This window comes from Cupressus sempervirens, chromosome 3 (genome assembly GCF_028749045.1).
Source record: "Cupressus sempervirens isolate cs-2001-9-10 chromosome 3, ASM2874904v1, whole genome shotgun sequence".
Taxonomy (NCBI): Eukaryota; Viridiplantae; Streptophyta; class Pinopsida; order Cupressales; family Cupressaceae; genus Cupressus; species Cupressus sempervirens.
In genome coordinates this window covers 221,983,231-221,993,971 of record NC_143120.1, presented here as the reverse complement: position 1 = coordinate 221,993,971, position 10,741 = coordinate 221,983,231, and positions in this window count along the sequence as shown.

The window sequence follows — 10,741 nt, the reverse complement described above, 5'->3', positions numbered from 1 at the left end:
TCTAGGACTACTTCCATATACAATCTAGACTGGTGATTTACCATCACTTCTCTTGATAGAATTATTATACGGAGATTCTACCTATGGTAAAACCATATACCATCTTGTTGACTTATCTACAACCAAACATCTCAAAAAATTCCCTAAACTCCTATTCATCTCTTCTATCTATCCATCAGTCTATGCATGATGTGATGAGATCAACTTCAAATTTATCTTTATCTGAAACTATGCTCTTTGGTTGACATGTAGTATCACCACTTCTCTAAAAATACCACATAAACAACATCACTAGTATTCTTGCAAGGAATGAAATGTGTCATCTTAAAAAACTTGTCAACCACCACAAAAATTGAATCATGTCCTCATTGAGTCCTTGGTAAAATAAGAAAAATGTCTATGATGACATTCTCCTAGGGCTTCTTTGGTATAGGTAATGGATGATATAACCTTATATTTTTCTCTGCATCTTTTTACATCTGACAAACTCTACAAATCTATACAAAATTCTTGAAATCTTACTAAAACAGTGGCCAGTAATAATTCTCACTAACTAGAGAAATGGTTATATCTCTACCAACATATCCAACCAATCCTCCACTATGCTTCTCCTTGATGATATTCTCTCTCAATCCACAACTAACTTCCTCTAAATAGCATACCATCTTGGATGATTAAATCCAACAACTTGGCTCTATCTAGAGTAACAGGTTCCATACAATATTTCCAAGCTTATCCAAAATGAAGGTCCTCTAGATACAAATTCTTGAATTATTTAAACCCAACCACATCAATCTACATCTCTATCAGTAAAATTTGTCTTCTAATAAGAGAATCTACAATCCTATTAGACTTCATGCTTCTTTATTTAAAAAATATATGCAATTGTGCAAAAACTCAACCCATTTCAGATGCTCTTGATTCAACTTTCCTTGACTATTCAAATGTTGCAAAGCTTGATGATCAATATACAAGACACAATCCTTAGGAAGACGATAGTGTCTCCACTTATTCAATGCCTAAACTATATCATAAAATTCTTGATCATAAATATAAAATTTCCTTTTGGCATCATTGAAATAAGCAACGGGTCTACCCTCTATTCTCAAAACAACTCTTATTGGAGTACCACTAGCATCATAGTTTACTTGAACCACCTTATTCAAATCTAGAATTGATAAAATGGTTCATTCTATAACTTTCTATTTCAAAAAATAAAAAACTCTTATCTACTTGTGAAGTTGACTTAAAATGTTTCCTATCCCCTCTCATTGTTTCAGTCAAGGGTCCATAAACAATGTTAAAAACCTTGATAATATTTTAGTAAAATCTAGCAAAACCATGAAAATATATTACCTTATTATAACTCCAAGGAGTGGGCCATTCGAGGATAGCCTTCATATTTTTGGATTCATTTTTGCACCTTTTTCTGAAACTACAAATGCAAAGTACATTAACTCCTTCACAAAATTGCACTTATTCAAATTAATAAAAATTTTATATGATCATCCAATATCTTAATGAAGATCAAAATATCATCTAGGTAAACAACAAAAAATTTACTAAGAAATTATTTCAGTACCTCATTCATGAACTACATGAAAGTACTCAGTGAACTGGTTAGCCATTAAGTAATGAATAACCACTCATAAAACCCTTCCTTTGTCTTGAAGGAAGTATTCCATTCATCTCATTATCTAATCCAAATATGATGATATCCACTCTTCAGATCTATCTTTATGAAATTCACAACTTCACTCAAACAATCCATAATATCATCAATCTTGGAAAAGGAAAATATACACTTGATTTTGATATTATTAATAACCCTAGAATATGTACACATATTCCCTTCTCCATTATTCTTTGGTTCTAGTATTGATGGCATATCACATGGACTAAGAATCTCTTAAATCAACACCTTCTGCAAAACCTTCTATTCTTGTCTATTCAACTCTTCAATTTTTGCTAGCATGATTATGTGTGTGACCTTATTTGGAAAACTAGCTCCTAAAATCAAGTCCATCTGATGACTGGTCTTCCTTACTAGTCGTAATCCATCATGCATATTGTTCGATACAATATCCTTAAACTCATTCAACAAATATGTAACTTTTGCATGTAAATCTTCTACTTCTTCTTTACCATCTTTTAGAATTATAGAAAAACACATATGCTCATGTCTCATACCCTATAGGAACTTTGTTCCATCAACAAAGATTATTTTGGCATTACTAAATTCCTTTTCTTCTATGTCTTTCAATGGCTTTAGCTTATGTCTCACTCTATCCTTTATTAAGGAATAGGTATTTGTATGACCATCATGTACAACATGCCTTTCAAATTACCACGACCTTCTCAAACACATAGCGTTGGTCCCAACTGGTACTAAGAGGGGGGAGTAAATAAGCATGAATAATCAAACTAATTTTCTTGATAACTGTTCTAACCAAACTAAACAAAACCCACTTAACCACTAGAATAATGATAAATATAGTAAGATAAAAGCATGAAAACTCAAACACAAAAGAATTCATCAAGTGATATAAAAATTTATACATGGAAACCCTTAATGAGAGTATGAAAACTACGATGGGATTCATATATAAACTAACACTTATAATGTATGTAGAGGGTTTCCTACTTAAAAGCTACAACTATTTCTTGTGGAAATATATCCTATTAGGAATGTATATAACATGTTATGGTTACAAGAGTTTTTGAAAGCTATCGAATTTGAGGGTTTACAAATCTCTTTTTGAGAGACACCTTGTTAGAGGATTTACAAAAGCTTACTATTGAATCTTTCCTTGTTAAGAGATACAAATAGATGTAACAGTGAGAAAGAAATCTAAATGTGTGATCTAAAGTTACCACTATCTTACCTTGTAGATATCCATTGTGTATCCTTGAAGATGCTTATAATATTATTATCTCTTCTGCTTACTCTATGAGCTCTTTAGTCTCACCTTCAATCTTAGTAGTTTGGAACAAACTTTATGCTATGTCTCTTCCATTTGCAAAAATGTTCTTAGCTAGATTGCACCTTGAACAAAAATACCTTTCTCTTACTCCTTAAGAACTCTTCTCTATCAACTTCACTCCAACTAGCATCACAACAATGAAGCTCAAGTGCCTTTATACACCTTGTAATGTTAGGGCATAGATATCCATAGAAAAAATCCTCCTTGATTTCATGTCCTAGTTTTCCACAAAAAACCCATGACCCCTACTCCCCGGGTCTAGACTGGTAGCCCTACTAGTCCTTCTCCCAGCCTAAGTATACAATTTTTCCTTTCCCACTTTGTTGGTAAACATATTTGTTTTTTTTTTTTTTGATTATGACTCTTGAATGCCCAAATTATGAACAATATCTGATTACAAGTAGTTGAAAAGTCACTTCTGGATAGATTGGCCTTACTTTGAATTAATAGGTACAAATCCCTATAGTGGATTTGCAATAAAATATGTTTTATTCCTAAAACTAATATGGTGGTGTGTTCTTGACTTGAGAATAGAAGAGGTAAAACTGAGCCAAACCTAAATAGGATCTAACTTAGGCAAAAAAAGATTTCTGAGGAATTAATTAAGTTTATGAATCCACACATCTTATGAGCTTACAAAGCTTAATAACATAACAACTAATACTAAACTGAATTAATTAGGATCTGAACTACAGAGAAGAAAAAGTTAACTAAAAGGGAAAAATGTTTAAGCGGTTCCTCTTTGAATGTGCAATGACACTGCTTGTCACATCCATTCATTGCCTCGAAACAGGGGAATGAAATTTTGTTCTTTCCTTACTTCAATCCAGACAAAAGAGAAAACATATAACTACAACTAACATAAATGGAACAGAAAATAGTTCATATAAAATACCATTCAATTAACTGTACAACATCAAGTACTTCACACCAAATTTTTTTTGACCTTTTATTAATCTTTCAATTTCATACATATAGGATTTTGAGATGACTGTTATAATAGAAGTTCAATCCTCAAAGAATGAAAAATGGCAAGAAACCAGTTTTTCATATTGCAATAATTACATAAGAAAGTGAAAGGGGGGAGGAATGTGAATCACTTCATCTACTTCCCCTTTTCTACTTTTGTTCTATATGCCTTAGCGACAACTATGATTGGGGTTAGCTCTTCATGCCTAGGCATGTGTATGTTGGTGTATCTCAAGAGCCACTTAGAATGTTCCCTGGCCAACTCCGTCACAACATTCAATTCACTTTGAAATTCCTCTGTGGCCATGTGTATGCATTTGTTGAGTTTTTGGAGTCATGCAACTCTATTTTGATTACTAGAAGACACATCAGTCAGCCTATCTAAGAATTTGGAGAAATTATCCTTCATGAGATTTATCCCAATGAGTGCTTTCCCTTGGTCACTAGTCTATGAGTCTGTATGTAGCCCCCTCATGAGTTCAAATCCTTTATCTTGGGTCTTCTTCACTTTATCCTCTATTTCCTTAAGTCCTTTTTCTACTAATAGGATCATTTTTGACTTGAACTGCATGCTCTGAAGCCATTCAAATAGAGGTTCATCTCCCTTTGACAAGATTTTTTCGTTAGTGGCTTCCTTCATCTTCATTTGAATGATCATCTTCAGAAGAGAGATATAATCATTGCACTTCACTCTTTCTGTGACCAAAGTACTACTATTTTATAATATGTTATCCTTCTCTGTTTCTAATCTTAAGATAACATTGCCAATTTGTTCTATAATAGTGACTCCCTCTAGTTTAAGCTTCGTAATCCAGTCTTTACCAATTTGGCCAAAGTGCCTATCTTCCTAAAGTTGAGAGATAAGGACTTGAACTTCGGTAGTAATAAGATTTCTTGTTACTGATACTCCAGAGATAGTTGCCAATGGAGTGACCAATTATCTTATGAATCTGTTCAACTCTTCTATCTTAGCCTTCATCCTAACTTTTGACAACTTCAGGTTTTCCAATTGTCCCTCAATAAATTCATTAGTTAACTTCCACAAGCCAAACTTGGTGTCATGTTTGGCCTCTCCAAGGTCCATTGAGTGCATAATAAAATCATTAGTAGTCATATCTTCAATTCTTCCTTCTTTGTTGGCTTGGCTATCTCCATTGTTAGGTGCCCTGTTTCTAGATCTTGCCCAAGTATAGACAAGGTTTTCTGCTTCTTCACCTTGGTTAATGCAGATCCAAAAGAAACTACAAAGAATATGGTATCCTTGGTGGGGGTGCTTTCATCTTTCCTTTTTCTTTATCTCTCTAGAGTATCCTCTAACCAAGAATCAATGCCTATCACTTTGGATGCCATCCTAAGTGATTCTATGCTAAACATCTTCTTCTTAACTGAAGTGATTTTCATTGCAGTTGAAGAGAAGGGATTCTGTGGGGCCTGATAAATGAGCTTGTAAGAGCTTTGGCCTTTCTCCACCACTGAGGTTTTCTTTGTTGCTTCATCAGATTAAGTAGATTCATTGTTGTTGCTCTTTCCATCTCCCAAATCTATGATCTACACTAGGGAGCCACTTGGTTGTAGAAGTGTACCACTTACTGGTAGAACTAGACTATGATGAGGTGAGGGAATTGGGGTGATATGATGAGAGGGGATAGGTGTAACATGAGGAGAGGGTATTGAGGTAACAACACTATCCTTTGGCTCCTCCATCTTCTTCTCCTCAGCATCAGTTTGGGTTCCAATAACTGGGAGGGAACCATCATGACATGTCTTAGCTATGGGAATACTCTTTTCTAGAGGTTGGTCACCTCCTCTTGAAGGTTGAGTTGGTCCTTGAGTGGTAGCTAATGTTACACCTAGTGTAGCACTCTAGGAGGAAGAGGGTGTTGCAATTGTTGGAGAGGCTTGAGTGGTTGTGCCCTTACTCTAACTTCTTTTGGATGTCCATTAGACCCACTTCCCAGTTCTTTTGATGATTCGAGCCATCATAGTGTCTAAATCTTCCTCAGCATCCACATAAATCTTTAAATTGATAGGAGTGCTCCTTAACTTAGTCAAATATGTATTACTATACATATATTGCCCACCATCCTCCAATCCTTCAACATTAAGATTGATATTATATGGCTTTATTTTCTCTGCTATGAGCCTAGCGAAAGTATGATCTCGACTTTCAAATTCATCTTTACAATCCACCCAATAGTCTTCAACAGTGGTAATGTGTTTGATCACACTCCCAATCTGCAACACATCCCTAGCATATCCATTTAGATCAAACATAGGTCTCAAGATCTCATACATCTCCAATTTGTATTTCATCTTGAACACTTTGAGCATATTCTTTGCATTAGATCAAGACTCGTAATTGTAAGCTCCTACTTTCATAGGGAACTCATATCCCTTCTTCTTCAAGCTTTTGCTTAGCATATTCACCTGGACCACCTACCTCATGATCTCTATTAGCTCGATCATGTCACTTGGATACCTAGGCAGCTTCAGGGGGAATTCGTTGAAAGCTATAAGACACAATATGAAAAAGATGAGAATTGGATAAAATAGCTTCTGAACTGACTAATAACCACCATTGCCTCTGGACTGAATCTCCTCTCCGAGCATCCTTCGAGTTCCCTACAAATTCTCATTGTGACATACTTCGCATAACTATTTTGCAATTGTAAACATGGATAAAACTCATAACACTTCACATCATTAGTAATTTTTTCTATTCTTGGAAGGCTTGGCCATAACTGCAGAGATGCTAGCATGTAAATAAAACATGAAGACATATAGAAAGTGTTGTAGAACTTCGCGATGCTGAGAGCCGTGGAAAGATTTTCACTTACCTCATGAGCCCAATCAATATATTGCGTATCTAAACAAATAACTTGTACCAGAAAGAAATATTCTTCAATGAAATTTAGAGCCTCTACCTCACCTTTTAGTTTATGCAGGAGAACCAAAATATCTACAATCTCAAGTTTGAGATTAGTACCAAATAGAGTTTTGGGGACCTTACTCTTGGCACTCCGCAATTTTTGAAACCAGGATTGCATAATCTCCTTCCTCCACACCATCTTCTTTGCCAAGAACTCAGAGACTGCTCCTCTTATTGTCAAGTCCAAAAAATCCTCCCATTCTAGAACTCAGAGGCAATTCACCACAATTTTCCTATCAATGGAGATTAATACTATATGATTAGGTAACAAAATTTTTCTGGTGTCCGGATTATAGTGATTTATGCATTCATAAATCAATTTTGGAGCTTGGACTACTACCAGGAAACCAACTACCTCTACTAGTCCACTTCCTCATAGCTTCTCAGTTATGGGTTGAATCGGTTCTAACTTTAGCCTCCTTTGGAAATCTTGCATGTCATAAAAATGGAGTGAAGTATCTATGAAATTCTACAATGTGGACTTGATTCCATCTAGCCCATCAAACCCCGCAAATCTAGTTGCCATTCTGTCTAAGAATGAAGTACATTAAAATTTTGAATCTAGATGAAGAATAGGATATTGAATCTGCAAATACAGACTATTTGAAAGTGTTGTACAATTTAACAGAATAATAGTTCAAGAAAAAGTGGTAGTTTGCATAACTGTTATGTTTCCATCTATATAGGAGTCTCAATTCATCTGTTGATCTTCAGGATTCGTGTCACACAAATGAATTAAAGCATAAATCTGTTGAAGTAGTAAATGCGGGAGCTCTAATGGATATTTTGGTGTCTTTTCATTGTTTCCATTGGCCCAACGATAAATTTCCTTTCTTTCATATTTACTTTTCTATTTCCCATTAAGTTTTAGAGAATTATGAATGGAGTACCCTGTAAGGAAATATCTGCCCAATTGAATTCTGCTTAGAATACCTTTGTTGCAATGGTTAAATTATTTCCATTATCATCTTAAAATGTTTTGTGTATAATTTGTGGGTCCAATCCACTTACAAAGTTGATTTTCACTTAAATGTGGAAAATCATCCTCATGGGTTGAAAACCTACTGAGGAGAAGATGATTACCATTTTTCTACCCAAACATTCTTTTAAACTTTATCCTTTGAGTTAATATTTCCTTTGGGTGTGGAAAATCTTGAAAGGACTACAAAAGTTGAAAAGGGGCCCACTTCCTTGTTTCTTTCCTTTACAATTGCCTTTGGCAGAAAATAGACTTCAAGGGTCAAAAGCCCACCGAGAAGTCATTCTATTTTTTCACTTAAGATGACTCTGAGCATTGTAATGAATTTGGAATGTTTCCCAAGGTAGAATATTGTAATAAAAATAAGGATTTTCCATAAAGTAGCTCGTTATCTTCTTATATAGGCCTGTAAACATCATCTATTGCTCTTTGCAGACAATTGCCTTCATGGGTTTAAAACCCTCGGAGGAGAAGGCAATGCTCAATTTTTTGCAAGCTTCCTTCTTTCATTGAAAAGATGAAAAGTCACAAACAAGCCCAACTTTGTGAATAAACTTCACATATTGCAAGAATCCCCATTGAATTAGGTACTAAGCTAGCCATAAACTCACAACATCAAGGAAAACCACCTGGCCATGAAATGTGGGAGAAGGGAAAAATGGAAAATTTGATGGAGACTCTATTCACCTAAGGGGAAATAAAACTAGACCCAAACATACTTAGGCTTAACTTAAGACACAAAATTTTCCACCTTTGCAAAAGGTTATAGAGTGAAAAGTGGGGCAACACACTTTCACCACTTCATCCTTACCTTTTGTCACATCAACTATAATTTTCTTCATGTCTTGCCTCATCCATAGTGACTCACCTTATAGATTATTGATGATCACCTAACCTTCATGTTTATATGCTAGTGGTAAAATAGACTGCCTTGTCATATGTGTATGTACCAGTTCCACCCTCTAACAATGGTAGAATTACTTCATAACCTCTCCTTCTTCTCTTTGAATGGTTAGAAATCAATGATAACACCATTTCAAAATCTTCATGCTAATGATTCTTGTAGGGTCAACAATCTTCCCCTTTTTCATTGATGGAAAAATCTTCTTATACCATCATCTTATAAAACTTACTTATCTCTCTTTTATCAAAATTTCATTCAACCTTCATTCAATCATTTGTATCGGTAGTGAGCATTACTCTAGTATATGGACTCATTCAAAATATAATGAGTCACTTCTCTTGGTTCTCCCCCTAAAGGTGTGTTTCTTGCTCATGTTGTGTTCCTCTTTGTGAAGCCTCTTCTTTGCATTTTCTATTATTTATCTCTATGGTATCACACTATTATCCTCATGTTTTTCTTTCTCTCACCTATCTATCCTTATTCCTCAATTTTCTCCTCCTTTTTGAATGTACGGTTTTCTCACATGTTCTAGAGTTTTTCATGTGTGAATATTTTTATGACACTTTAAATTTATGCCAAAAAAAAACTATATAGAATTATGATTTTTTCTAGCTTCAATGGCTAAGGCATTCTATGCATCACAATAAGGTCTTGTATTCCCAAAATTTGTATACTTGTAGATGCTCATGGAAGAAAAATTTAATTAAAATAACAAGTTCATTATCATTATAAATATCATACCATGGTTATAAATCTACTTTCTTTTACTTGGACTACAAAATGTCACGTTGGGAACCTATCTTATTAGCAATTAGAGTCTTCATGGAAACAAAGCCCATAGAGAAACTAACATTCCTAAAGATTTGTTTATTTCATTCTTTCCAAAGGTTGGGTGGGTAATATGAGGCATCATCAAAGACCAACGCATATTATCCTTCTTATCTATTTATTTAAGTTGCATTATTGTTTATCTACTATATCCATTTGGTTATCTATCACAAATTATCTCACCTGTTTATTTATTGTAAGATATTTGTCATTTTGTACTTATTGTTCGTACCCTTACCAATTCAGAGTCCAAGGAACCATAGTTGTAGACTCGTCATATTTTCTTAGACAATGAGGTCACAAAGTTAAATATTTGTCACTCATAGTTGTCTTTTTTGTTTGTAATAGTCCAAACATTTGTAGTTGTTCATTTACTTTAGTTATAATCATCTACTTTCTTTTAATAGTGGAGAGCCTTCTCCTTTTTATTTCCCAAAGATCTATCAATGCCATTGTTTTTAAAAGTGTCTTGATAGATGTTATTGTTGACATTACAATCATGTTTTTTATTAGTGACACATACTTATTTAGACAGATAGTATCTACCAAGCTTTGCACAGTTAACAATATTAACCAAGTATTTTAGTTGTTACCAAGTTCAAGGAGCAATATTTAGTTTGCGTCGAGTAGTATCTACCATGTTGATAATTAATAGTGTAAACCAAGCATCTCAGTGAAAACCAAGTTGTGTAGTGCTTACCGAGTTAATAGCTATAGTGATGTAAATCCAATATTGGCTGAGCCACTTAGTGTGAATCAAGTGATTCAGTTTATATCCCAAGTTTCACAGTATTTACTGAGTCACCAATGTAGACTGATTTTAGATTACTTGGAAGTGATGATTATGGACCGAGCTTCCATGTTTACCGAATGCATGATGATGTAAAGCATTGATAGTGGATGTCGAGTGTCAAAACCTCACCAATCTAGTCTTTAGAAACCAAGTTCCTCGAGTTGAGGTAAATTTGTGTATTTTGTGTAAACTTGTATTGTAGCTAACTTTGTTGAATTGTAATTTGGATTGGTATAAATGTAATGTATTGTATCACATCCAAAAAAATAGTATGGAAGTAATGTAACTAGAAGAGAGGAGCAGAATTGTGAAGTACAAAGGCTACAATAGAATAAGGAGCAGAAAAGATTTATCT